The sequence below is a fragment of the Marmota monax genome, unplaced genomic scaffold (assembly GCF_021218885.2).
Source record: "Marmota monax isolate L192 unplaced genomic scaffold, Marmota_monax_Labrador192_F-V1.1 WCK01_AAM20220418_F8-fsc00054, whole genome shotgun sequence".
In the NCBI taxonomy this organism is placed as follows: domain Eukaryota; kingdom Metazoa; phylum Chordata; class Mammalia; order Rodentia; family Sciuridae; genus Marmota; species Marmota monax.
Window position 1 is genome coordinate 9,203,560 of NW_026692145.1, and position 27,746 is coordinate 9,231,305.

Below are 27,746 nucleotides of genomic sequence, written 5' to 3' on the forward strand. Positions count from 1 at the left end.
AGACCTGAGACTAGAAAAGTACTAATAGGACATAGTTGACATGTTGCCATTGATGATTAGGTAGAAATTAAGATGTTTGAGTGATATATGCCTCAGTGATAGAGTTAAAAAATGTATCCTGTGGAGGAGTAATGGTGCTAGGAATAGAGCTATTCTGACTGAAGATGGAAGTCAATAATCCAAATCATTTAGAGTCCAAGTTTGGAAGAACTTGGGTAGTAGGATGTGATGTGCTGTATTATGGCAGGTACCCAAGCAGTAATTTATGTAAGATCAATTTTACATCTGAACAAGCAGGCTAAAAGGGCCAGCATGAGGAGGAAAAGCCCAGAAGGTCCAGCTTGGGTGTCTGTCAGGTAAATATAGTATTGTGGAGCCATGTATGTGAAAAGAATGGTGATACCACTGGCTATCTTTTTTTCTGATGGTTGGTGGAATCATAAGCTCTGACTAAGCTGCCTTCCAGTCTTATGAGTTATTTAAGTAAGCAGCCCTGTCAACATTATGCCCTCCGGCTTTTGAAAAAAATTCAGTGAGGTCAATGGGAGAAATGTCTCTGAATGTGTTCTCAAAGTTGTGTAGAATTTTCAAGATTTCCCACCCAACTTGAAGCAAATATTTACAGTGCTTAATCTAAGTGATGTGATAAGATCATGACCTTTTCAGAAATACCTTTGATGTCAATCCTAATTCTGCTAAATTCTATCTGTCAGGGTAAGAATGAAACATTATAAGCTACTTTGTCAAGCATCTCAGTAATCTGTTGTGGCAATAATCTGCTCTAACTCAGCCCTGTAGTGATGGGGCCTAGTGAATAATGTAGCTTGACTTGGAAGGAACTTATTAAGTGTTTGACCATTGATAAATGAAGGGAAAATGCACTAGGTAGACCTTGAAGTGATAAACTGGACAGGAACCTTGGCAGACATTAGTGCCTCCTGCCTACTATCATACCATGATTTATTTTGAAAATGATGACTGCTCATTTTCTTACCCACATCCCCATAATGCCACAGGAAAACCAGTGTTGACAATCAACAGACACAGTAATGAAAAATATTGCAGGTTACTCCTATTTTGAGTTTTAATCACCATTGTAAAAGTGAAAAATGCTCATAAAGGATTAGCCTTGTAGAAAACCCATTTTTCCTTAGATAACTTTTCTGATGTATAAATTTAAAAACTATGCTATCATTTTTTGATAATATAAGCATAAAAGATCAAGAAAATTGAAATTGCATTTTTATTTTTTCAGGTACACTTTATGATTGGCCATAACGGCAAAGTAAGTATGTGATATTTTTGAGTTGATCATCCATTAAGTTTTAGAATGCTTTTAATCTCTTCTCCATCAATGTATCCTATTTCCCCAAAGATCACAGACACTACAGTTCACAAACTGAGAAAAAAATGGGATTATTGTGTCTTTATTGCTTTTCTTAAGATTTTCATAAATTATCAGGTTTCTTTCTTTCTGGTAAAATTTACTTCTATGTCCACATAGATTATTAAGTGCTTAGGGGATTGGCAACATGCATCATGCTGATTTTCCTTTCTTCTGCTTTTGTGCTTCAATGTGATACACAATGTTTGATATGAAATATGTGCTATTTTATAAATTAGCAAATCATAAATTCCTATTGAGACTTGTTTACCACGAGTATCCTTTTTTTGTCCAGGTTAAATTTTATCTTTTAATCTTTGAAGCCTCTTTTTAAAGATAGCCTCTCAATATAAATAACAAGGCAAATGGATAAGATCTCCCTCTGAAACAACAAAAAAGACTATACACAATATTGTTATGTGAACAAAACATAGCTTTCATCGTGTTCAAACCCAAATAAAGTAAAAAACCAAGGGGCCATGACAAATTCCAAAAGGTTTAACAATTGCAATTCTTCCCTTGAACTTCTGAAGATTTCCTGTTCACTACAGCCCTCAAAACTTGTAATGCTTCTGGGTGTGGTGGAGCATGCCTATAATCCCAGGGGCAGTAGGCTGAAGAGGAGGATGGCACGTTCAAGGCCAGCCTCAGGAACTTAGTGAGGTCCTAAGCAACTCAGCGAGACCCTGTCTCAAATTAAAATAAACAAAAAGGCTTGGGATGTATTTCAGTGGTAAAGTGTCCCTGGGTTCAATCCCTAATCCAAATAAATAAAAAAATAAAATAAAACAGAACTCGTAATACTACAAAAAAAATACCCCTTAATACTACGATCCTAAACCTTACCTCATGATAGTCCCTGTGTGAGCAATTCATTTACCAAGAATTACAATTTTTAAAAAATAAAGTGAGAAGTTATTAGTTTGATAACACAAAGCAGCCTTTCATGTCTTGATCCCCAACAGGTACTCTTATAAATTACTGACAAATTACAGTAGATGGCAATTCATGTACTGCTGCCACTGATAGATAAATCTATGCCATATTATTCTGGCTTTTATTGTCTCTTAAAACATCGTCAGATTGATTTTAGAGTAGCAAGGATATAAAATAAATACACAAGATACCTTTCCAATAAAGGAGAGGAAAACCAGCCTTCTTTGTGCCTGAGAATTCTACAATCAAAAGGGAATAACATTTCTGAGTACTTCTTGTTTCAGTACAAAAATTGTGTATCTGTTTCCTACTTGAGTATACAGAATACAGAGCCAATTTGTTGTATAAGAAAAAACACAGGATCCAGAAAAACTCAATATTTTCATCCAACAATTGTCCTAACAAGGTATATGATCTTAAACATGGCTTCTAAGTTCCCTGTGCCTTAGTTTCTACCTCTGTGAAATTAGATGGTTGAATTTGATGACCTTCAATATCACTTTTAGTTCTAATATCCTCTAGTTTAAGAGGATAAATGCAGGGCTGGACCTGTAGCTCAGTGGCAGAGCGCTTGCCTAGCATGTGTGAGGCACAGGATTTGATCCTTAGTATCACATAAAAAAATAAAATAAAATAAAAATAAAGGAATGTTGTTCATCTACAACTACAAAAATATTTTTAAGAAAAATATGATAAATGCCCACAACCCTCTATGTACCATACAGATAATTATGAATATAATTTATGTGGCTTGACAGCAATGCATGAGTACAGAGATAACAAGTTTTTGAAGATCAAAAGAAGGAATGTGGCTACTGAGGCAGATTAATATAGTAACTAATATTTGTGTTAATATACTCAAATATTATTCATTCAAAAATATTTATGAATACCTGAGTGTCATATCAGTGGTAGGTATTGAGGTGAAGATGAAATATTCTTTTTTTCTTCACACATAGGAGTGTATGACCTGGACACTCTTGGATCTGTAAAATAGAAAAGTCTTGATTAATACTTAGGGAAGGGGATATTAACTGAGACTTTTTAAAATTAAGTGGCACATTTTTTTTTCAGTCTTTGTGATTGAAATGTTTTATAAAACTGTAGTCTATTTTGGACTAGGGTTGTGGCTCAGTGGTAGAGTGCTTGCCTAGCAGGAGTGAGGCACTGGGTTCAGTCATCAGCATCACACAAAAATAAAATAAAGGCATATGTCCACCTACAACTAATTTTTTTTTAAATGTAGTCTATTTTATTATCTTAATGAGTACAGTTTAGTGAACATAATTGGATTTTACTTTAGTTTTTGGAATATTTTTTCAGGGTCTCAAATTCATTATTCCCAAATCAGTTTTTGTTGTGCTGTACAAGTAGATTGAAATGAATCTCTTCTGTCAGTAGATCACTTCTTGGGAGATTAATTTGTTTTTCTTTCAGTAAATCCAAGATATCTTCTTGCTTAGTCACGATGTTTCTTTTTCTCATAAAAGTTGAGTATAGCAGCCAGACACGGTGGCACACATCTGTGATCCCAGCGCCTCAGGAGGCTGAGACAGGAGGATAGAGAGTTCAAAGCCAGCCTCAGCAACTTAGCAGGGCCCTTAAGCAACTCAGCAAGACCCTGTGTGTAAATAAAATACAAAATAGGGCTGGGGACGTGGCTCAGTGGTCAAGTGCCCCTGAGCTCAATCACTGGTACAAAAAAAAATGAGTATAACACATGAAATACAGTGTTTCATTAGTTGAGCTTCAGTTAATTAAGATTTTGCTGTATGTAAGATCTTAATTAGTATCATAGAGATTTGATTTCTTTTTTAGGAAGTATTATGCTCAGTTTTGAATGTGAGAATTGGCTAGGAACATCCACTAGCTACATGATGGTATTTAGAAGAGACCAACCAGTAAGGTGGAGGTGAAGCATTTAATATGAATAATAGTGAAATGAGGTTAAATTATGTGGTGAAGAAAAATGATGAAAGGGAAATAATATCTATTTGACAAGCTCTTTTGTAGAAGAATGAATAGAATGCCCAGTTTGGAAAGGACCAAAAAGTTTATCTGGTCTAATTTTTCTCATTTCATGGATATTCACAGATTATTTGAATACCTTCTTTTACGGACTAGGAATATCTAGAGAACTTCTAGAGCAGCCATTTCATTCATGACTTCCCTAGTTAGCCTATTTCATATGGAGCTCAAGTCTGTCAAATAGTTTGAGATATAAGGGTACATCTAACTCCTTTCCACACCATAACCCTTTAGATATTTAGATATTTGATCTCTTTTGTTCTAGTTTTTAAATTCCTGAATCTTGTCCAGAAAGTAGAGCTAGTACCAAGATTACTCTCCTGCTCAAAAACTACTTTCTGTAGCCCAAAAGATAATGTGAAAATCTTTTATCATGGCATTTAAAGCTCTGCCTGCCTTTGACCTTGATTTTCATTATTTCTCCCATGGAAGCTACAATCCACCTACCCTGAACCGTTCTTTTTCATTAGTAAGTCATTCATTTTGCCTTCATTCATGCTTTGCTGATGTTTTTTCTTCTTCTCTAATACCCTGCTTTTCCTTCTGAGACTAGTGAACTTTTAAGTAATTAAATCTTTAAGGCCCTGGTCAAATGTTCTATCTTTTGTTAAATTTTCATAGAGTTTTCTCCAAACTTATTTCCTCCACACAGAAAAAAAATTCCCAATGTTTCTTTAACCCCCCCCCCCCTTTTGGTACCAGGGATTGAACTCAGGGTCACTCAACCACTGAGCCACATCCCTACCCCTATTTTGTATTTTATTTAGAAACAGGGTCTCACTGAGTTGCTTAGGGCCTCACCTTTGCTGAGGCTGGCTTTGAAATCAAGATTCTTCTGCCTCAATCTCCTGAGGCCCTGGGATTACAGGTGTGCACCACCATGCCAAGTGTTTCCTTAACTCTTGATTATTATGTCCCATGCCTATATTAAATCATTTCCAATATTTTATCACATTTCATTTTTGTCTGTTAGCCCAGATAGAAGGCGAACTCTTGATTTTCAATACCAAATTTGGTTTATATTTTCCCCTAAATTTAACATATTTGAAAAAGTTAATATAGGAATGATATATACATAATACCTTATTCATTGGTCATAAACTCTGTTCATCAGTTTCATGGGAGGTTACCTACCTTTACCTGTCTGAAAAGTAATGACCTTTTAAATCTTTCCATCCATAACTTCATTTATTATACTTCCATCATATGCCTTTCTTCTTAGCATTCGTCTTTCCAGGTTGAAGAAACATAAATTCTTTTTTTCTGTTCCTTATTTCACTATTTTTTCCTGGATTTTTTTCCTTATCTATGAAGGAACAGAACCTTAAGCAGATCTAATTGGGGAGCAAGTGGCAACTGGTAGCATCATTCATTCCATGTGAAAAATCCTAGACTTTATCATACCACCATTTCTACTTCTTTTCATTCTGGCCTGCTTTTCCCAGAACAGTTTATAATTCTCACTGAATCACATAACTGTTGTGATTATTTCCAAGTCAGTGGTTTATTATTGATTTGTATTTCTTTGCTCAAAAATGCAAATCAGAGAGTGTTTTACATAAACTATGTGCATTTCAGTGTATGATACTAGAATGTTAGTTCTTACTTTTGCTTTGAACACGTGTCTTTCACAGCATTTCAGGTCAATTCTGAATTAACTTTTTACTGGGATTTTAGAAAATTATAGGATGTTTCAGAGCCAACTCTTATTCTTACAAGAAAAGGAAGGGAAGGGTCAGAAGGAGAGTATAAAGGGTTGAGTTGTATCTGAAGTAATTTCTTTAGGTAAAAGTTTGAAAATAAAAACAACCCCATTCTGAAACAAAAAGTAAAACCAAGAAGCAATCCCTGGGCTGGGGTTGTAGCTTAGTGATAGAACATGTGCCTAGCATGTGTGAGGCACTGGCTTCAATTTTCAGCACCACATATAAATGAATGAATGAATGAATAAAAGCTCCATTGACAACTAAAAAATATTTTTAAAAATCTAACAAAAAGAAGCAATCAGCTACAGAAGCCACTCCATATGGTAGCAGCAGTAAGAAAGTTATGTGTACTATCTAGTTCAGCTACGATAGAAGTTTGCCTGCCTCACCAATATTCTTTTTGAGTTTTCTCTTTGATAACTGAATTTGAGTTACTAAAAGCCCAGAAAGGTGACATAATAGTTCAATGAAACCCCAAAAAATGATGAGCAGAGATTAATTAAAAAAAAAAATAGATGGGAGCAATAGGAAAAAGTTTCATTACTAAACCATATACTCACCCTCCCCATCAACAAAGAGCATTTCAAATTCTTTCCCTTGGAGTTTCTGGTGAAATTTCCCTTACCCAAAAGGCTCCAGTATAATAAAGTAAAATCTATTTGAGCACCAATGTTATTTTGGGTGTAAATGGTCTAAAATGCTTGGGAAGCTACTCTTATCATTGGATTTTTGATAAGATTGGATTTTTCCCAAGATGACTTGATGTAGAATCTAAGGAAAATTAACCCTTTGTTGAAACAAAAGCGACCTGTTAATATTTGTTGTTCATCTCTGCAAACCAATATTCTCATATGGTAAAAAGTGAGCAGTGATTCTTTGAGCTACTATTTCTGTTTCTGAGAAAAACTGCATTTGAAGGTCATTGAAAATGAAGCATTTGAAGCATTTCAGCCTTAAATCTTATGTGTATAAATAGTATACCTTTGGGAATTTCACTTTTGTCATATGCCAAGTATTTTTGCCTTTAAATAAATGACACATTTTACCTCAAGTATGTAAATTGAATAAAAAATTAGAAGGTGCCATTATAATTTGAAGAATCCTTGCTTGGGGAAGGTCAGAATAGGAGGTCCTAGGCTTCCACTTTCTCTGTAGTCCTCTAGGGCCTTCTTTCCTAAGCATTGAATTGTGGCCAACTTTTTAAAAACTATTTTTTTTATTTGTAGTTGGTCACAATACCTTTATTTTATTTATTTTTATGTGGTGCTGAGGATCAAACACAGTGCCTCACATGTGCTAGGCAAGCACTCTACCACTGAGCCACAACCTCTGCCCTGTGGGCACTTTTGTATGATCTGGCATTTATCATATAAGGAGGCAGTTGATTAAAGAATGACTGTGAAATCCCACCAAATTGAGATAATGTTTATAAAAACGCACCTAAGTTGAAACAAACTAAGCGAATAGCAAATAAGAAAAATTGAGAAACAATTAAGACTGGAAATAAAGCTGTATTAGCCAGAATCGCTGAACTTAAAGTTTTTAGCTTCCTTTGAACTGAATATATAGTATGGAAATATTTCATACAGTTTAATTCATTAAATGAAATGATAGTTGATTTCATGCTTTTACTATTGCCTTATAAAACATTCTTTTAAAATTAGCACAATATTGACATAATTAAAATACATTTTCAACCTGAAAGTGACCTTGGTGACCATTTAATCTTTTGCATATGAAAAAAATTGAGACACAGAAAATGAACTAATAGCATTCTTACATAACCTTGATATTCTCTCAGTTCACTGAACTTCCTAATACTGCATTATGGGTCCCCTATGCAGTCTACTCTTCAGGGATTGTATTGAAGGGAATAACAATGAAGGGAATTAAAAATTGCTACTAAGTCTCTGCTTCTATTCATAGACATAAGTAGCTAGGTTCAGACTCATAGTTTTGGGAGAGGGACTCCAAGCTGCAAACTAGTAGGAGATGGAATTGAAGAAGTAGTCCCAGACCATCTGAGTTTCAGAAAGAAGCTGACCCAGACAGAAGTTGTCCATGGAATATCCTTAATTTTGTGGCAATCCTGTGTTTCTTGGTTCCCAGCTCCTGACCAGCTGTCATTTATCTGACAGCTTCTTATAAGTTTACCCTCTTTTAAACATACACTTAGGCTTAAAAGAATCCATAGAAGTAAGTCATCTATTCCTCTTGCTTGAATCCTTGACTATCTTGACAAATAGCCATTGAATTTATGCAAGGATAACACAACTTCATGCTATTCAACTATCATAGTCACTCTCTTCTGTCCACATTGTTTGGTCTTTTGAAGACAAAAAGCCCACAATTGAACAAAAGATTCAGGTCTGGTTTTCACAACAAAAATCAGATCAAGAATCCATTTTTTTCTTTCTAGATTCTACATTTCCATTCATACATCTTATGTTCATATCACCCTCATCATCTTGCTATCTCATCGTGCTTACAGTCTCTATACACAGATATTTTAAATCAGTTTTTACCACCATGTATTTATATAATATAGATATTTTTAATGTAAATGCAAGACTCTAAATATCTGTTGTTGAAATTACAACAAATTATATTTGGATCATAGTTCCATTCCGACATGAATTTGGAGTGTCATTATTATGTCATACAATAGGTTAGATGCTCTACTAGTTCTGTTATCTACAAACTTTACTTCCTCATCTATGGCATGGATGAAAATGTTAAGTGGATCAAGGGAAATCAGATCACTAAAGACAAATTAATTGCCTATCTTGGAATGGTTGTTCATTTAATTATGTGTCAACCTAATTTTACCATCCTTAATCCCATCTGTATATTCTTTTTTAAATATTATTTTAGTTGTCGATGGACCTTTATCTTATTCATTTATTTATATTTGGTGCTGAAACTGAACCCAGTGCCTCACACATGTGAGGTTCAAATCTCAGCACTGCATATAAATAAATAAATAAATACCCATCAACTAAAAATAATAATAAAAAAGTAAGCATTTTTTTTTTTAAAAATCATCCAATAGTACATCATGAAGGACTTTGCAAAATGCCTTATGCAGTATGAAACATATCTACCCATCTCCCTGCCCTGTTAATTTAATCAATCTGTACAAAAGGGAAGCAAATTAGTCTGTCAAGGCATATTCAGATTATGCCTATGTTAGTTTATGGTGCTGGTTGCTTCCTACTCTCAGAGCTAAATCAATATTCTTAGAAATCTTTCAAAAGGCCCAGAAACATGAATTTTTAACATTCTACTTCATGGTGGATCCCAGTCTTCAATTTATTCTTATTAATGATCCTGTTATTCTGTCTAGTCCAAAAATAAATCTCTTTGACAGAAAAGACAGATGCAAAATAGGGGTTATCCACTTATTGATTGTAAGATTTGTTTGACAACTATCATCATTACATCATTGACTTTAGAAGTGCTCTTATTCACTCATTTTTAATTTAGTCCTAGATGTATCTAGAAAAGCCTCCACCCTTGCCTTTTTTGGGCAATATCCATATCTTTTATAATTTGTAATAGGTTTAACTAGTTTAACTAGTCAGGTTATATGCAATTATTTTTATCTTTTAACATCACCTTTTAAAAACAGTTCTCAGTTACAGCTATATCTTAATCTTAATATAATTTTCCCCTTTATCTCCTGTCAGTGTTACTAGGATAATGATGACGATAATTATGGAGATGTCAATGACAACAACAAAAGTATTATAATAGATAACACCTATTAAACACTTACAGTGTGCCAGGAACTATACAAAGTGTTTTTATCAAATTAATTCTTTAATTTTTTATAAAATTCATTGAAATAAATTCTATTATTATCTCCATCTTGTATATAAGCATAATAAGACATAAAGAGGTCAAATAACTTGTCCAAAATCTCATGGTTAGTTAGTGTCAGAGCTGGAAGCCCTGCATTCTGATTTGATAGCCTGGGATCTAAACCTTTCACTGTATTGCTTGAGGACACAGGTTAGACACTGAACATTTGAATTGTTAAGAAAATCATGTTGCAGTCTCAGAATATCTCACAGGGAAACTTGTAGAGTATGCAGAATTCATTTTTTTGGCATGCCTCCCTTCTGCTTCTGCACATTTAACTACGTTCACTGCTTCTTGCTGCCAACCTCAGGGTTTCCTCTACTTGTAGGCTATCTTAGCTTTTCAGCTGAACTGTAAGTTTCTAGAACATATTTTTCTTACAGATATTCATTTGTCTCCCACATACCATAGGCCACCACAATACTAAACACAGGGCATATGTGATATCCTTGTGAAATGAAATAAGTGACAAACTTTGCAATTCATTCCTATAGGAGGGGTGTGTGTGTGTGTGTGTATGTGTGTGTGTGCATGAACATTTACAAGCTCAAATGCATTCGAAGAACTGTGCATGGTGAGGGAAAACATGGTACCTACCATAGAACAAGTACTCTGTGTCTGGTAAATGAGTAAATGAATGAGGAGAGGGAGGGAAGGAGGGAGCGGGAGAGAGAGAGAGAGAGAGAGAGAGAGAGAGAGAGAGAGAGAGAGAGAGAAAGAGAAAGAAAGTTTTCCTGAAATAAAGTCAATACAATTGTCCTCATGCCTTATTTCTACAAAACATATACTCTTTTGAACCATTAACTATTAGATGCATTGCCCTGATTGTTTTGCAGCTCTGAGTCATAGTAATTGTGCTAGAAATTTTCAATACTATTTCATTAGAAGTTCAATTAAAATATGAGTATGGATCTGTGTGAGATACATATCCATGGGATATTTCTGGTTCCTGGGACCTCCCTCCAATGCTAAAATCTGCTGTACTCAGGTACCTCATATAAAATGACACAGTATTTGCAAATAACTGGTATACATCAACACATACATTCTAAATTATCTCTAGATTACTTATAATAACTAAAGCAGTGACAATGCTATGTAAATAGTTGCTATGCTGTATTATTTAGGAAATAATGATGAGGGAAAAAGTCTATATATGTTTGATACAGATGCAATTTTGGAGGAATTTTTTTTTACCTGAAGATTGTGGAGTTGTGTGTATATGTGTGTGTGTGTGTGTGTCTGTGTAAATACATGTACACATATGTGTATATATATGTGTGTATATGTATCCAAAGATAGGTATAGATATTATATTTCATAGGTTTTTTGTTTGGGTAAACAGACTGACTCTGGTATCTTTCATCTGGGTGAATATGTTTTATTATTTTAGTATCTGGGTAAATCTTGAGGTACAAATTGACTCAGACCTATTCAAATTTAATATCAGACTTTAGACAAATCCTTTCATAACAAAAAATAAATGGAGAACATATGATGGCTTAGGTCTTTTATATATAATTATTTGGTTCCCAGAGGGGAGTTATAATTGAATTATAAGCTGCCTCATGTAGTATTCTAGCTGGTGTTTAGAGAACCGCAAAGCAGAGCTGAACAATTTTTTTTCACCAGCTAGAACATGAACAAGACACCCTATAATTCAATTATAACTAGCCTCCAGGAACCATATAATTATATTATAAAGTAGTTTGAGGAAACTAGGAAACTGAATGTTTTTCAACACATTGTATATGTTTTAGATGATAATTTAATAATTTTACTTTACCTCTCCCCTTTCCTAGCCACATAGGCTTGGGGATACCTTTGTGACCTTATTCTCTTTTACTGTTCAAAACTTTCAGAACAAATTATCATCCTAGGAGGTCCTTAGATCATTCTCCTTTCACTGTAGTCTGTCTGTACATGCATACTCTCAAACTCTTTGGTCACCAGTTTTCTCAACTATCAAATAATTAGATTAGATTTAGATGATCTGTAAAGTATTTCCTAACACCAACACTCATTGAATCTTGTATTAGTCAGGGTTCTTCAGAGAAACGGAGCCAATGAACTGTGCAGTTATAGATAATATTAGAGATATAGATATACAGGGAGAGAGAGAGAACATCAGTCTGAAGAATTGGCTTATGCAGAGATGGGGCTGGCAAGTCTAAAATCTGCAGAGTAGGCTGACAGACTGGAGACCAAAGGAAGAGTTAATATTGCAGTGTGAATCTGAAGCCAATCTGGAGGCAAAATTCTTTGCCTGATTGGATGAAGCCCACCAGTATTATGGAGGTTAATATCTACTGACATAAATGTTGGCCACATCTATAATATTTCTTCACGGCAATATTGAGACTAGTGTATGACCAGAAGGTAGGTAGGTACTAGGACTTAGCCAAGTTTATGTAAAAAAAATTAATAATTATAAGTCCATACAGTGAAAGAATGTGGAATTACTCAGGTCCATTTTTCCAGATGAGGATTATCTTTTAGGGATGTGAATAAAAATCATGAAGGTGAAGCTTTAACTTTGAAACTTTGTTATGTTATCATCAATACATTACAATGAAAGGGGTTTTTATTTTTAATAAATTGGTCTTACGAAATCATTTCAGAATAATTATTGTACTTTATGGGATGAGGTGTTGCTCAATTCTAAAATTGAAAATGAAGCCAATTAAAACCTTTTAAAAAGCTTTCCAAAAATGAAAATGATGTATTTAAATTTATTTTCTATTGAAAACTTCTTCAAACTTTCCATTTCCTAAGTTGACTGATGGCATAGTAAGTCTACAGAGAAAACCCACCTTATCTAATTTTCCACCATCTTACTATCTTACATATATTTTCTCTGAGCAATTAATAGTTATCATGGCTATATTAATTTTTTAAAACTTTAAAACTAGTTTATATTAAAAAGTAATGCATACATAGGTATATGAATGCTCATAACAGCATTATTCATAATAGCCAAAAAGTAGAAACAAAGCAAATGCCCATCAACTGATAAATGGATAAGCAAAATGTGGCATATACTTACAATGGAATATTATTTAGCCAGAGAAGAAATGAAGTTATGATACATGCTACAACATGTGTTAACCTTGAAAACCTTGTACCCAGTGATATATGTCAGACATAAAATGCCATATATTATATAATTTCAGATATATGAAGTATCAAGAATGTAAAATAAGCTTGGCATAGAAAGCCAAATATCTCATGATCTCATTCAATGCAGAATCTAAGAGTTGATCTCATAAAAATTGAGGGTCAATTGGTGGATACTTGAGGCTGAGACAGTTAGGGAGGATTGGGGGAAATGTTGGTCAAATGATACAAAATTATGGTTAGATATGAGGTATAAATTTAAGAGATCTATTATTGTACAGTTGTGACTATAGTTAACACTATATTGTATTCTTAAAAAATGCTAAGAGACTGAGTGTGAAGTGTTCTCACCACAAAATGTTAGCTATGTGAGGTAATGCATATGTTACTTAGCCAGATTTAACCATTCCATAAGGCATATAGACTTTAATACATCATGCATTTATATGATAAATACATATAGTTTAACTGTCAATTTAAACAAGAATAGGTAATGAAATTGACCGAATTATACTGCATGCACGTATGAATATGTAACAACAAATCCCAGTATTTTTTTCCATATGAAAAGTAATAGAAGGGAGGAAAATAGGTAAATCCATAATCCAGAAATTATATTACTGGTTGTGAGGGTAGGACATTAGGGGAAGAGCAAGAAATGAGATATACTAATTGATACAGGTTTCCTTTTGAGATAATAAAAATGTTTTAAATTTGATTATGGTTGCAGTTGCACAATTCTGTGAATATACAAAAAATTGAATCTTACTCTTTAAATGATTGAATTCTATAGTATGTGAAATATATCTAAATAAAGTATTTAAAGTAACATATGCATAGGAAAAGATTCAAATAACATTGAAGAGTATATATTGGAAAATTAAAGTCTCCATGTCACTACCACCCCAATTTGTACTCACGACACCTGATCCCACTGATTACTAGGAACCACTGTCAGTATTTCATACTTTTCCCCAAACACTTAAGTCTTCTGATTTTTTCACCCTTGTAATGTTTCGGAAACTTCCTGTATCAACATATAAACATCTTTAGCATTCTTATAAACAGCTGTGTAGTATTCCTTTATGTGGATGCATTAAAATCTTTATAAACATTTTCCTCCTGAGGAATTCTTTGTTTTTAAGAGTGCTTGCAAAAATGCTGCATGTACATGCTTTGATTTTTTTCCAAGAAGGTGCAAAAATGTATCTATAGGAAAAATTGTTACACATAAAATTGTCTTATCCAAAGAAATGTACATTTTAGATTTTGATCAATATTGCTACCTTGTTCTATACAATACTGGGACCAATTGATTCTCTCACTGAATGTACTTGAAACTAAATTGTTTCTCCAAATTAATATTGGATATTATCAAATTTTTTAAACATTGTTGAAAGGATGGGTAAAAACACTTTCACATTTTAGTTTTTAAATATACTTTTGATTATGAATGAAATTAAACATTTATTTTTATATGCATTTTTATGTCAAATTATAGCATGCTTTTGTTCACACTCCTGTTGAATCATTGGTCTTTTTATATTGAGTCATAAGACCTCTTCAAGCCTTAAGAAATTTATTAGCCCTTTGTCTATTAGAGAAGCTGCCAAAATTCCCTACTTTTCATTTGTCTTTATATTGTGTTTATGGTACTTTTGGGGTGGGTACTTTTTGAGGTATTCATTCTGTTGCTTTCAAATGAATTATAGTACACAATGGAACATACTGTTCAAACCAAAGTCACAGTTTATATGACTATTTTTTAGTAAGTCTATGAAGGCCCTACTAGAGGAAACTTTGAAATTACCAGTGGTGTCAATGTTTCACTGCACAGACCCTTATCCTCATGAATATCAGATATCCCTTAATTTTCATCCTGAAGTTTCCTCTTAGATAAGGGTAATTTTTGTTGTTTATTTTTTAATTTGTAACAGATTGATCAATAAAAGCATGATAACATTGAACAGATTTTGGATCTTTTTTTCCTTTGCCAGGGCATTCTCACTTCACTCAATGTAACAGCTGTCACAGTGCTTACATTATTAGCTAATTTAACTCTATTACTCCTTTCTCATACCACAGAAGGGTCTTTACAACACATAATTTTAACATGAAGATGAAATGACATATAAAATGGTTTAATGTAGAAAACGCAATTATAAACATAAAAGACCTGACAACAGGATATTAGCTATTAGGACTAATTTTCATTTCTTTTCCTTCCCTCATTCCTTCCTTTTCCTTTCTTTCCTTCCTAATTTCTACTTTCATTTTTCCTTCCATTTGTCCTTCTCTGCTGCAGTCTGGCTGGGCACAAAATAACCGAGCCACCACAAAGCCTTGTAGGTTCCAACAGCAACTCTTTATTCCCGAACTCTCACCGGCACTCTACACGCACATTCTGGGAAAATTACACTCCCTCCACCGGGCTCTGCGTACCAATTCTCTCAGAACCTCGTGAGAACTCAACGGGAACTCAAGGAGCGGGCGCCTGAGGCAGCAGGATAGCCCTATTCCCAGCAGGATCCACCCTAAACCTGGAACCACCCTAATCCAGCAGGATCTACACTAAACCTGGAGCCACCCTAATCCCTGAGCAGGGTCACCTTTCAATTAAAAATGCCATGTCATTCCTACTTGGCTATGGCTCTCAGCATCGCAGCAGCCCGGCTGGCTGGGCAAAATAACCAGGGGGTGGTGAGGAACTTGCATAGATACAGCAGGAGTGGGAGCCATTTATTGTAGGACAACAGAGGTATTTATACATTCCACACAGCTTATCTAATTAACATAAACTAAATACAGCAGTCAACCAATAAGGAATCTCCACACTTAATGGCTCCCTGGCATTACTTCACAAACCACTCCCTCTGGCGAAATGCCAGGCACCATCCAGACTTGTTTACAGACTCTAACACTTCTCTTCTTCTTTGTTATCACGAAAGCAATATATACTCACTACAAAATATGTATGTGTACATGTGTACATATAGTTATATCATTACAGTGTATATAATGTAATATTAAAGGCTCCCTTACTTACCCCCCAACTCTCAGTTCACTACAGAAGGTGTAAGGTTTCTTTATGCATATTTTTGAAATTTTCTATGGGAATGCAAATGTGCATACTGTAATATATTATATTGCAAGAATATATGCATACAAATGAGTGTGATTTCCACTAGGAATAATCACGTAAGAATAATTATCTCAGAATGTACACTGATTTCAATGCTATCTTTACTAACAATTTTCTTGGGACTTTTTTGTGGTATTACTTTTAGATCTTGGGAATTGCCATTAAATATTTTTACTAAGAGGATTTTTTTTCAAGGATGGAAGTGATCTTTGGGAACACTAAACACAATTTAGAACCAAGTGTGTTGAATATATGTATTCGATATATGTAGTATAACTTCTGATCAAAACCACTAAAATGTAAATTCTGATTGTGTTAAGCAACTCATAAACAAACATTACAGATACTCATCAACGAGTAATTCCAAAAATGTTTTGAACAATGACAGCATTGTTTGTATGTTTATAGCATCACAAGGTGACTCACTCAATTAAGGAACTGGAGTTCATTTGAATGTGTGAATTTTGCTGTGCTGGTTTTTGGATGTCAGAATCCTGCTGTTCTGGTTACAAAATTCACCTTAGTTCCCCTCCCTAAAGAGCCTAAGAAGCATCATTCTAGGTCAGCAATATGGTGCATCCAGCACAGACTTTGGCTTCTGACAGTATCCCTGAGGGGTATAATGACAATCTTAGAGATGAGGAAGAGCCCCTGGATTTTTCCACAGGTCTTTAATTACCCATTATGCAATGGCTCCCCACCCACTCTCTCTTTTTCTTATCAATGAAAATTCTGAAAAAGTATTTGTTTCTGGAGCAGCTATATTGTTTTAATTCAACTTCACCTAATTTCTTATCTTTTCAGAGAAGATACACATCTTAAGACATTTTCTATCACCATTCTCATTATTCACATTGAAACACTTTTTTTAAAAGCTTTTCAAAACTGTCACTTAATAAAATTATTATAATGTCCTAATGTTCTAAGAATTCCTTGCTTTCTTAAAGTCAGCCTCTATTTTCGTTAGTTTTAATGGCCAGTGTAGAAGTTTACAATTTAAATTAATGAAGAGCCCAGTAATAATCTGATAAATATTGCCTAGTTTAGATAAGATTGTGGCAAATAATTGTTTTTTAAATTTTTGTAATATATGCAAATGCTAGGTACAAAAAATAGGAAAAACATTACAGTATGATTTGTAAAGAGGATTTGTGATATTGTGTGTAGAGCATAAAAGAAATCTTAAAAAGCTATTCAGAAAAAGTGAACGTTTATTTTTAAACATGATAGGATAGATATGAGGAGGCCGATGTTTCAGACTCTTAGTAGTTCTGAAAATAGTCCCTGATTTCCAAAACGAAGAGTGGTGCTCTAAAATAAAGCAGCAGTGCATGTTTCCTTCCATATTTTTTCATAAAAGACATGATATGGCAACCAAATGTTGATTAACTTTTGTTTTAAATACATAATTATTCAAGTCTATAATGAAGACTTTTGTCAGGCGACTTGAGCTTCTTGTCATTTATGATACCCATGATCCTTTGCACTGATTTGTTCCTTTTTTGAAATGTGGCTTGTCGCTGCAAAGCGATAGGCAAACTGTGGGTAGGAATGTCTTCAAATGATTTTATTGAATTCATATTTACAAAAATGCCGTTCCTTTCTTTACAGAATATGTATTGAATATCTACTGTGTGCAAGACACTGGTAGCTATTGGGAATATAGAAATGAAGAAGGTGTCATCTGTCCTTGAGAAGCTTCTAATCTAAGCATACAGTTGAAGTAGAGATGTGGTAATCAGGGCAAAAACATATAAAACATGCTGGGAAAGAAATATCTCATGGTATTGACTGGATATTCCAAAGGCTTTCTCTATCTCTTCTTTCATTAGAAGAATAAGTAAAGGCAATCCCAATTTTGAATCCCTAACCTTGCCACTTGCTAGTTGCAAAACCTGGTGCAAGTTAAATCAAATTGTTTTTGCCTCAGTTAGCTCTTTGTAAAATAGGAATAATTATATATCGAGATTGATGGAGGATTGTAATTTATACATATACTATGATTAGTTTTTGTGAATAATCAATAAACGACAGCTATAATGATGCTTATTTATACATAATTTGCTTATGTGAATTGCATAATATGTGACTTAGGGTTTTTTTTTTTTTTTGCCTTTTTGGAAACAAGATTTTTACAATTTAAAAAGTGACAGACATTGGAGAAGAAAATGACTGTATTTTCTCAGAGCATTATGAGCACTTGTAGAATACACCAAGCATGCTTTTATGGTGATACATTTTGTATCTGTCCAGCATGGCATGCATATTATGCTTTCCTTAAACACAATAATTTCACTTGCCACTTAACTTCTGTCTCACACATTTTCCCTTCATATTTCCCTTGTAAGGGTCATGCCAGGAATGGCAGTGCACAGAAAAATGGTACCCTCTCCTCTTCTACATGTCTCCTTTCTATTCTCTGATATATTCCCTGTCAAATTGAAGCCTTAAAATTGGACTCTCTTTATGACATCAAAAGCCAGCATTGAATAAAGAAACAAAAATACTTCAACCTGACTTATTGTAGAAACTCACTTCTCTTTATGTTTTCTTCTTTCTGTCCTTCAGGTTGCTGCTTCCATGCTTTCTCTACTTAATGTTGAAATGATTAGTAATTTGAAAAAAAATCAGCTGAGTTAGTTGGCCACTTGCAGACAGAATTTTTAGCTGACTGAACTTTCAGAACTTTTTGATTTTATGATATACTTAACTGTGTCTCTCTAGTGAAAGATAATATTTGCCCGGGGGCAGGAGTGTCAACTTAATCACATTTTTTGGTTAACTGAACATAAACCCTAAATTCACTTTTAGTTTTCAGTAATTAAAAGTCTAGTAGTACTTTTAATTCTTAAGTTCACTAAAGGATTGGAGAGCATATCACATACTTTATGATAAGAAACATGTGTCTATCATGGGTCAACTATTGCGATTCTTAACTGAGTGAACTGATGTTTTCTCCTTTCATCATCAAGAAGAAGGGGTACTGGGGTTGTGGCTCAGTGGTAGAGTGCTTGATTAGCATGTGTGAGGCACTGGATTTGATCCTCAGCACCATACATAAATAAATAAAATAAAGGTTCATCCACAACTAAAAAAAAGAAAAGAAAAACCTTTAAAAAAGAAAGAAGGAGGGTCATGGTACAAACAGAAACTTGCTGTAGAAATTTGATGAATGTTAGGAATATAAACAGAAAGGATAGGGTAAATACTTTTGAGCATCTACCATATGCTGCTTACCATGCAAACAACTATGGACAGAGCAATGATATTGATAAGACCCATTATCTGCCTTCATGGAATTTAAGGAGACATAGCTATAAAATTAAAATTGTGATAGTATACTAAAGAATAACTATCAGGTGCTATGAGAAAATATACAAGTGACCTTAAATATAGTCTGATGGGCAGGAAAGGCTTCCCTAAGTAAGTACCATTTATGATGAAAGGTGAAAGGAGGGCAGGCAATAGGCTGCATTCAAAGAAGATGGGATAATTATTGGTTGCATTAGAACAGTAATTTTCAACTGAGGGGCGATTTTTCCCTTACAGTGCACATTTTTATATTCCTGGAGACATGTTTGATTGTCACAGCATGGGAAGAGGTGCCACCAGAATCCAATAAATAGAAATCAGGGATACTGCTTAACCTATTGCTCCTATAACAAAGGGACCCCCCCAAACAAAAATTTCTTACCCCAAATGTCAAGAGTGCAGAAGTTGAGAAACTGCATTAGATTACAGAAGAAAAGAGGAAGGTCATTGTCCTGAGGGAAAGTAGAGAAATAGTACAAAAAATATATGAGATTATTTCATCAAACCTTATTGAATACCAATTATGTCCTAGATGTGTGTTGTGGGCAAACATCATTCCATTCTTTTTTTAAATATTTTTTAGTTGTAGTTGGACACAATACTTTTATTTTATTTATTTATTTTTATGTGGTGCTGAAGATTGAACCCAGCACATTGCACATGGTAGGTGATCACTCTACCACTGAACCCCAACCCCAGCCCCATCACTCTACTATTTTTTTATCTCAAAACTACTGAATTGACTTTTATTCATGCTTTCAAGGATTTTTTTCTTAAATATTTCCATTAACTTACATGCTTACTTTTTTTAGAGAGAGAGAGAGAGAAGAGAGAGAATTTTTTATTTATTTTTCAATTTTCAGTGGACACAACATCTTTATTTTATTTTTTTATGTGCCCAGCACCCCGAGCATGCCAGGGGAGTGCGTTACCGCTTGAGCCACATCCCCAGCTCTACATGTTTACTGTTAAGGCCATCCCATGGATATCATCCACTCTTAACACAATATCCTTCTGAGGCTATTGTTTTTTATTTTTTTATTCTAATTTGTTATATATGACAGCAGTATGCATTATGGTTCATATTATACATATAGAGCATAATTTTTCATATCTCCGCCCTTCATGTCTTTATACCTGTACTTAGGGTAGTGACATCCATTTCATTCCACCATCTTCTCTACCCACATGCCTCCTCCCTTCTCCTCCCACCCCTTTGTCCTATCTAGAGTTCCTCTAATCCTCGCATTCTCCTCCTCCCAACCCCACTATGAATCAGCCTCCTTACATCAGAGAAAACATTCAACATTTTTTTTTAAATTTTTTATTGTTGGTTATTCAAAACATTACATAGTTCTTGATATATCATATTTCAACCTTTGATTCAAGTGGGTTATGAACTCCCATTTTTACCCCATATACAGATTGCAGAATCACATCAGTTACACATCCATTCATTTACATATTGCCATACTAGTGTCTGTTGTGTTCTGCTGCCTTTCCTATCCTCTACTATCCCCCCTCCCCTCCCCTCCCCTCCCCACTTCTCTCTCTGCCCCCTCTACTGTCATTCATTTGTCCCCCTTGAATTATTTTTCCCTTTCCCCTCACTTCCTCTTGTATGTACTTTTGTATAACCCTGAGGGTCTCCTTCCATTTCCATGTAATTTCCCTTCTTTCTCCCTTTCCCTCCCACCTCTCATCCCTGTTTAATGTTAATCTTCTTCTCATGCTCTTCAACCCTACTCTGTTCTTAGTTACTCTCCTTATATCAAAGAAGACATTTGGCATTTGTTTTTTAGGGATTGGCTAGCTTCACTTAGCATAATCTGCTCTAATGCCATCCATTTCCCTGCAAATTCTGATTTTGTCATTTTTTAATGCAGAGTAATACTCCATTGTGTATAAATGCCACATTTTTTTTATCCATTCGTCTATTGAAGGGCATCTAGGTTGGTTCCACAGTCTTGCTATTGTGAATTGTGCTGCTATGAACATCGATGTAGCAGTGTCCCTGTAGCATGCTCTTTTTGGGTCTTTAGGGAATAGACCGAAAAGGGGAATAGCTGGGTCAAATGGTGGCTCCATTCCCAGCTTTCCAAGAAATCTCCATACTGCTTTCCAAATTGGCTGCACCAATTTGCAGTCCCACCAGCAATGTACAGGTGTACCCTTTTCCCCACATCCTCACCAGCACTTGTTGTTGTTTGACTTCATAATGGCTGCCAATCTTACTGGAGTGAGATGGTATCTTAGGGTGGTTTTGATTTGCATTTCTCTGACTGCTAGAGATGGTGAGCATTTTTTCATGTACTTGTGATTGATTGTATGTCCTCCTCTAAGAAGTGTCTGTTCAGGTCCTTGGCCCATTTGTTGATTGGGTTGTTTGTTATTTTATTGTCTAATTTTTTGAGTTCTTTGTATACTCTGGATATTAGGGCTCTATCTGAAGTGTGAGGAGTAAAGATTTGTTCCCAGGATGTAGGCTCCCTATTTACTTCTCTGATTGTTTCTTTTGCTGAGAAAAAACTTTTTAGTTTGAGTAAGTCCCATTTGTTGATTCTAGTTATTAACTTTTGTGCTATGGGTGTCCTATTGAGGAATTTGGAGCCCGACTCCACAGTATGTAGATCGTAGCCAACTTTTTCTTCTATCAGACGGCGTGTCTCTGATTTGATATCAAGCTCCTTGATCCATTTTGAATTCACTTTTGTGCATGGTGAGAGAAAGGGATTCAGTTTCATTTTGTTGCATATGGATTTCCAGTTTTCCCAGCACCATTTGTTGAAGATGCTATCCTTCCTCCATTGCATGCTTTTAGCCCCTTTATCAAATATAAGATAGTTGTAGTTTTGTGGATTGGTTTCTGTGTCCTCTATTCTGTACCATTGGTCCACCCGCCTGTTTTGGTACCAGTACCATGCTGTTTTGGTTACTATTGCTCTGTAGTATAGTTTGAAGTCTGATATCGCTATACCGCCTGATTCACACTTCCTGCTTAGCATTGTTTCTGCTATTCTGGGTCTTTTATTTTTCCATATGAATTTCATGATTGCTTTCTCTATTTCTACAAGAAATGCCGTTGGGATTTTGATTGGCATTGCATTAAACCTATAGAGAACTTTTGGTAATATCGCCATTTTGATGATGTTAGTTCTGCCTATGCATGAACAGGGTATATTTTTCCATCTTCTAAGATCTTCTTCTATTTCTCTCTTTAGGGTTCTGTAGTTTTCATTGTATAAGTCTTTCACCTCTTTTGTTAGGTTGATTCCCAAGTATTTTATTTTTTTTGAGGATATTGTGAATGGAGTGGTTGTCCTCATTTCCATTTCAGAGGATTTGTCGCTGATATACAGGAATGCCTTTGATTTATGCGTGTTGATTTTATATCCTGCCACTCGGCTGAATTCATTTATTAGCTCTAATAGTTTCTTTGTAGAGCCTTTTGGGTCTGCTAGGTATAGAATCATGTCATCAGCAAGTAGTGATAATTTAAGTTCTTCTTTTCCTATTTTTATGCCTTTAATTTCTTTCATCTGTCTAATTGCTCTGGCCAGTGTTTCGAGAACTATGTTGAACAGAAGTGGTGAGAGAGGGCATCCCTGTCTTGTTCCAGATTTTAGAGGGAATGCCTTCAATTTTTCTCCATTCAGAATGATGCTAGCCTGAGGCTTGGCATAGATTGCTTTTACAATATTGAGGTATGTTCCTGTTATCCCTAGTTTTTCTAGAGTTTTGAACATAAAGGGATGCTGTACTTTGTCGAATGCTTTTTCCGCATCTATCGAGATGATCATATGGTTCTTATTTTTAAGTCTATTGATGTGGTGAATAAACATTTATTGATTTCCGTATATTGAACCAGCCTTGCATCCCAGAGATGAATCCTACTTGATCATGGTGTACAATGTTTTTGATATGTTTTTGTATCCGATTCGCCAGAATTTTATTGAGGATTTTTGCATCTAGGTTCATTAGAGATATTGGTCTGTAGTTTTCTTTCTTTGAAGTGTCTTTGTCTGGTTTAGGTATCAGGGTGATGTTGGCCTCATAGAATGAATTTGGAAGTTCTCCCTCTTTTTCTATTTCCTGAAGTAGCTTGAAAAGTATTGGTATTAGTTCCTCTTTAAAGGTTTTGTAAAATTCTGCTGTATACCCATCCGGTCTTGGGCTTTTCTTAGTTGGTAGACTTGTGATGGTTTCTTCTATTTCCTCAATTGATATTGGTCTGTTTAGGTTGTCTATATCTTCCTGACTCAATCTGGGCAGATCATATGACTTAAGAGATTTATCTATGCCTTCACTATCTTCTAATTTATTGGAGTATAAGGATTCAAAATAATTTTTGATTATCTTCTGTATTTCTGAAGTGTCTGTTGTGATATTGCCTTTTTCATCCCGTATGCTAGTAATTTGAGTTCTCTCTCTTCTTCTCTTCGCTAGCATCGCTAAGGGTCTGTCGATTTTGTTTATTTTTTCAAAGAACCAACTTTTAGTTTTGTCAACTTTTTCAATTGTTTCTTTTGTTTCGATTTCATTAATTTCAGCTCTGATTTTAATTATTTCTTGCCTTCTACTTCTTTTGTTGTTATTTTGCTCTTCTTTTTCTAGGATTTTGAGATGAAGTATGAGATCATTTATTTGTTGTTTTTTTCTTTTTTTAAGGAATGAACTCCACGCAATGAATTTTCCTCTTAGAACTGCTTTCAATGTGTCCCATAGATTCCGATATGTTGTGTCTGTGTTTTCATTTATCTCTAAGAATTTTTTAATTTCCTCCTTGATGTCTTCTATAACCCATTGATCATTCAGTAACCTATTGTTCATTCTCCAAGTGATGTATTCTTTTCCCTTCCTTCTTTTATCGTTGATTTTCAGTTCCATTCCATTATGATCAGATAGGATGCATGGTATTATCTCTACTCCTTTATATTGTCTAAGAGTTGCCCTGTGACATAATATGTGATCTATTTTTGAGAAGGATCCATGTGCTGCTGAGAAAAAAAGTGTAACTGCTTGATGTTGGGTAGTATATTCTATATATGTCAATTAAGTCTAGGTTATTAATTGTGTTATTGAGTTCTATAGTTTCCTTATTCAACTTTTGTTTGGAAGATCTGTCCATTGGTGAGAGAGGTGTGTTGAAGTCTCCCATGATTATTGTATGGTGGTCTATTAGACTCTTGAACTTGAGAAGAGTTTGTTTGATGAACATAGCTGCACCATTGTTAGGGGCATATATATTTATGATTGTTATGTCTTGTTGGTGTATGGTTCCCTTGAGCAGTATGTAGTGTCCCTCTTTGTCCCTTTTGATTAACTTGGGCTTGAAATCTATTTTATTTGATATGAGTATGGACACACCTGCTTGTTTCCGAAGTCCATATGAGTGATATGATTTTTCCCAACCTTTCACCTTCAGCCTATGTATGTCTTTTCCTATCAAATGCGTCTCCTGTAGGCAGCATATTGTTGGGTCTTGTTTTGTGATCCATTCTACTAGCCTGTGTCTCTTAATTGGTGAGTTTAAGCCATTAACATTTAGGGTTATTATTGAGATATGGGTTGTTCTTCCAGCCATATTTGTTTATTTATGTTACTAAACATGGTTTGTTTTCCTCTTTGATTATTTCCCCCCCTTTACTGTCCTACCTCCCACTGTTGGTTTTCATTGTTATTTTCCATTTCCTCCTCCTGTAATGTTTTGCCGAGGATGTTTTGAAGAGATGGTTTTCTAGCTGCAAATTCTTTTAACTTTTGTTTATCGTGGAAGGTTTTAATTTCATCTTCCATCCTGAAGCTTAATTTCGCTGGATACACAATTCTTGGTTGGAACCCATTTTCTTTCAGTGTTTGAAATATGTTATTCCAGGATCTTCTAGCTTTCAGAGTCTGTGTTGAAAGATCAGCTGTTATCCTGATTGGCTTACCCCTAAATGTAATCTGCTTCCTTTCTCTTGTAGCTTTTAAAATTCTCTCCTTATTCTGTATGTTAGGCATCTTCATTATAATGTGTCTAGGTGTGGATCTCTTATGATTTTGCACATTCGGCGTCCTGTAGGCTTCTAGGATTTGGGATTCTGTCTCATTCTTCAAGTCTGGGAAGTTTTCTCGTATTATTTCATTGAATAGATTGCTCATTCCTTTGGTTTGAAACTTTGTCCCTTCCTGTATCCCATTGACTCTTAAATTTGGTCTCTTGATGTTATCCCATATTTCTTGGATGTTCTGCTCATGGTTTCTTAACAGTCTTGCTGAGTTGTCTATGTTCTTTTCAAGTTGAAATACTTTATCTTCATTGTCTGATGTTCTCTCTTCTAAGTGTTCTAATCTGCTGGTAGTATTCTCAATTGAGTTTTTAAGTTGGCTTATTGCTTCCTGCATTTCTAGGATTTCTGTTTGTTTGTTTTTTATAACCTCTATCTCCCTGTATAGTTGATCTTTTGCTTCTTGGATTTGTTTATGTAATTCATTGTTGAAGTGATCTTTCATTGTCTGATTTTGCTGTCTGATGTCTTCCTTGAGACTCCAGATCATCTGAAGCATGTATATCCTGAATTCTTTATCTGACATTCCATCTGCTGCAGCTATTACCTCTTCTAACGTTGAGTTGACCTACATTGCTTCTGGTCCTTTCTTTCCTTGCCTCTTTATACTGTTCGCGTTCCTTTCTGCTTGGTGAAACTTTGTGCTATTGAATTTTCCCCCTATATATTTATATTGGTCTTGTATAGTTGCAAAGTCTCCCTTGCAGGCGCGGGCGGCGGCTCTACCCCTCCTCCAATTGGGGCAATGTGCCTACCACGCCGGCAGGCCGCTGGGCCTGTTCTGCTGGTCAGCAGCAGGTCCGCCTACCTTGCAGGCGCGGGCGGCAGCTCTGTCCCTCTGCGGGCTGCTAGGCTTGTTCTGTCGGTGGTCGCAGTTCTGCCTACTTTGCAGGCCCAGGCAGCGGCACTGCCCCTCTGCAGGCCTCTGGGGCTGTTCTACTGGTGGGTCGCAGGTCCGCCTACCTTGCAGGCGTGGGGGGGGCAGCTCTACCCTTCCGCAGGCCACTGGGCCTGTTCTGTTTGTCGGTTGCAGGTCTGGCCTGTTCTGTTGGTGGTCACAGTTCCGCCTACCTTGCCGGCGCAGGGGGAGGGGGCGGCTCTGCCTCTCAGCAGGCTGCTGCTCCTCTTCTGCAGGTGGGTCGCAGGCCCGCCTACCTTGCAGGAGTGGTTGGCAGCTCTGCCCCTCCGCGGGCCACTGGGCCTTTTCTGTCGGTGGTCACAGTTCTGCCTACCTGGCAGGCGCGGGGGTGGGGTGGGGTAGGGGGCGGCTCTGCCCCTCAGCAGGCCGCTGGGCCTGTTCTGTGGGTGGTCACAGTTCCGTCTACCTTGCCGGCGCGGGGGGGGGGGCGGCTCTGCCTCTCAGCAGGCTGCTGCTCCTCTTCTGCCGGTGGGTCGCAGGCCCGCCTACCTTGCAGGAGTGGTTGGCAACTCTTCCCCTCCGTGGGCCACTGGGCCTTTTCTGTCGGTGGTCACAGTTTTGCCTACCTGGCAGGTGCGGGGGGTGGGGGGCGGCTCTGCCCCTCAGAAGGCCGCTGGGCCTGTTCTGTGGGTGGTCACAGTTCCATCTACCTTGCCGGCACGGGGGGAGGGGGCGGCTCTGCCTCTCAGCAGGCCGCTGCGCCTGTTCTGCCGGTGGGTCGCAGGCCCGCCTACCTTGCCGGTGTGGTTGGCAGCTCTGCCCCTCCGTGGGCCACTGGGCCTTTTCCGTTGGTGGTCACTGTTCCGCCTACCTGGCAGGCGTGGGGGGTGGGGGGCGGCTCTGCCCCTCAGCAGGCCGCTGGGCCTGTTCTAACATTTTTTTTTGAATTGGCTAACTTCACTTAGCATTATATTCTCCAACTCCATCCATTTACCTGAAAATGCCATGATTTCATTCTCTTTTATTGCTGAGTAATATTCCATTGTGTATATACACCACATTTTTTTTAATCCATTCATTTACCGAAGGACATCTAGTTTGGTTCCACAGTTTAGCTATTGTGAATTGTGCTACAATAAACATTGATGTGGCTGTGTCCCTGGAGTATGCTGGGTTTTGTTTTTTTTTTTAAGTCCTTTGGGTATACACCGAGGAGTGGGATAGTTGGGTCAAAAGGTAGTTCCATTCCCAGTTTTCCAAGGATCTCCAAGGATTTCCATATTGGCTGCACCATTTTGCAGTCCCACCAGCAATGTATGAGTGTGCTTTTCCACCCACATTCTCACCA

The 27,746-nt window shown here is 36.2% G+C and overlaps 1 protein-coding gene across 3 annotated transcripts in view; it reads left to right on the forward strand.

Annotated features, from left to right (window-relative positions):
• The window catches only part of Tenm1 (teneurin transmembrane protein 1), an 815,224-nt gene that overhangs the window by 129,476 nt on the left and 658,002 nt on the right, over positions 1-27,746 (forward strand). For 2 of the 3 annotated variants that reach the window (XM_058571492.1, XM_046468616.2), the window contains exon 3: positions 1,256-1,285. The exons of the other annotated variant lie outside the window; for it this stretch is intronic. The gene's annotated coding sequence lies outside the window, so the exon portion shown is untranslated. The remainder of the gene's footprint in view (positions 1-1,255; positions 1,286-27,746) is intronic. 3 annotated transcript variants of the gene reach the window in all.